Source organism: Solanum dulcamara, chromosome 7, assembly GCF_947179165.1.
Source record: "Solanum dulcamara chromosome 7, daSolDulc1.2, whole genome shotgun sequence".
Lineage (NCBI taxonomy): Eukaryota > Viridiplantae > Streptophyta > Magnoliopsida > Solanales > Solanaceae > Solanum > Solanum dulcamara.
The window spans coordinates 58,022,545-58,023,358 of NC_077243.1; the positions used below are offsets into that span (position 1 = coordinate 58,022,545).

General features: G+C 40.2%; 1 pseudogene; it reads left to right on the top strand.

Annotated features, from left to right (window-relative positions):
- Nucleotides 1-375: 375 nt before the first annotated feature.
- Nucleotides 376-495, top strand: LOC129897968 (5S ribosomal RNA; annotated as a pseudogene).
- The last annotated feature ends 319 nt before the right edge of the window (nt 496-814 follow it).

Genomic DNA, 814 nt, shown 5'->3' on the forward strand with positions numbered 1-814 from the left:
GGAGTGCATAGTGAGTCTTGTAGCCCTGGTCATATTATGGGATTTTCGACCTCGTGTATTAGTTCCTGTCTTTCGTAAATTACATCAATTGGTATCCTTACCTTTTGGGTTTTTCTTTTTTCTCCCTTAGAGTTGGCTGCTAAGTGGTGTATAAATTCCCTTGCCCACTGGCCCATATAGCCATTCTGTGGGTTGCCTCTCATTAACTGGTACTATGTTGAAGAATTGTGGCATTCAATTGCGTCGTCAATTAGCAATTAGCTAATCCTTCTTGTCTTGCTTAAGTCCTTTTTACAATACCCTCAACGTAACTTATAGTACTCTAAGTATATAATCTCATGTCGTTTCTCTGCCACTAGTTTAGATTCTTCCATCTCACGCGACCACACCTGCACTATCGCACTAAATTCCACTAGAATTTAGAAGTTAAGTGTGCTTGGATGAGAGAAATACTGGGATGGGTGACCTCCCTGGGAAGTCCTCATGTCGCATTTCATGGTAATCCTTGCAATAATGTGTGGGGCACTCAACTTAGCCCAAAATTTATCTTAGCGTCATCTCACTAGTCTTTATGTGTTGCCTTGCCCTTTCCTCCGTTATCTTGTAACCGATATAGGGGTAGATCTTTAGTCCAACCGTGGTCATGTTTTACTTTGTTCGTAGTACTAATTCCATTCCTATAGTTTGGCTTAACCCATCCCCGTATCTCTCAGTAGGGTATCCAGAATATCATAACAGTATTGTCATTATTGAACCCCTATTCCTTTTATCTTGTACTTACTCACTTAACCTGATATTTATATATACACATTCG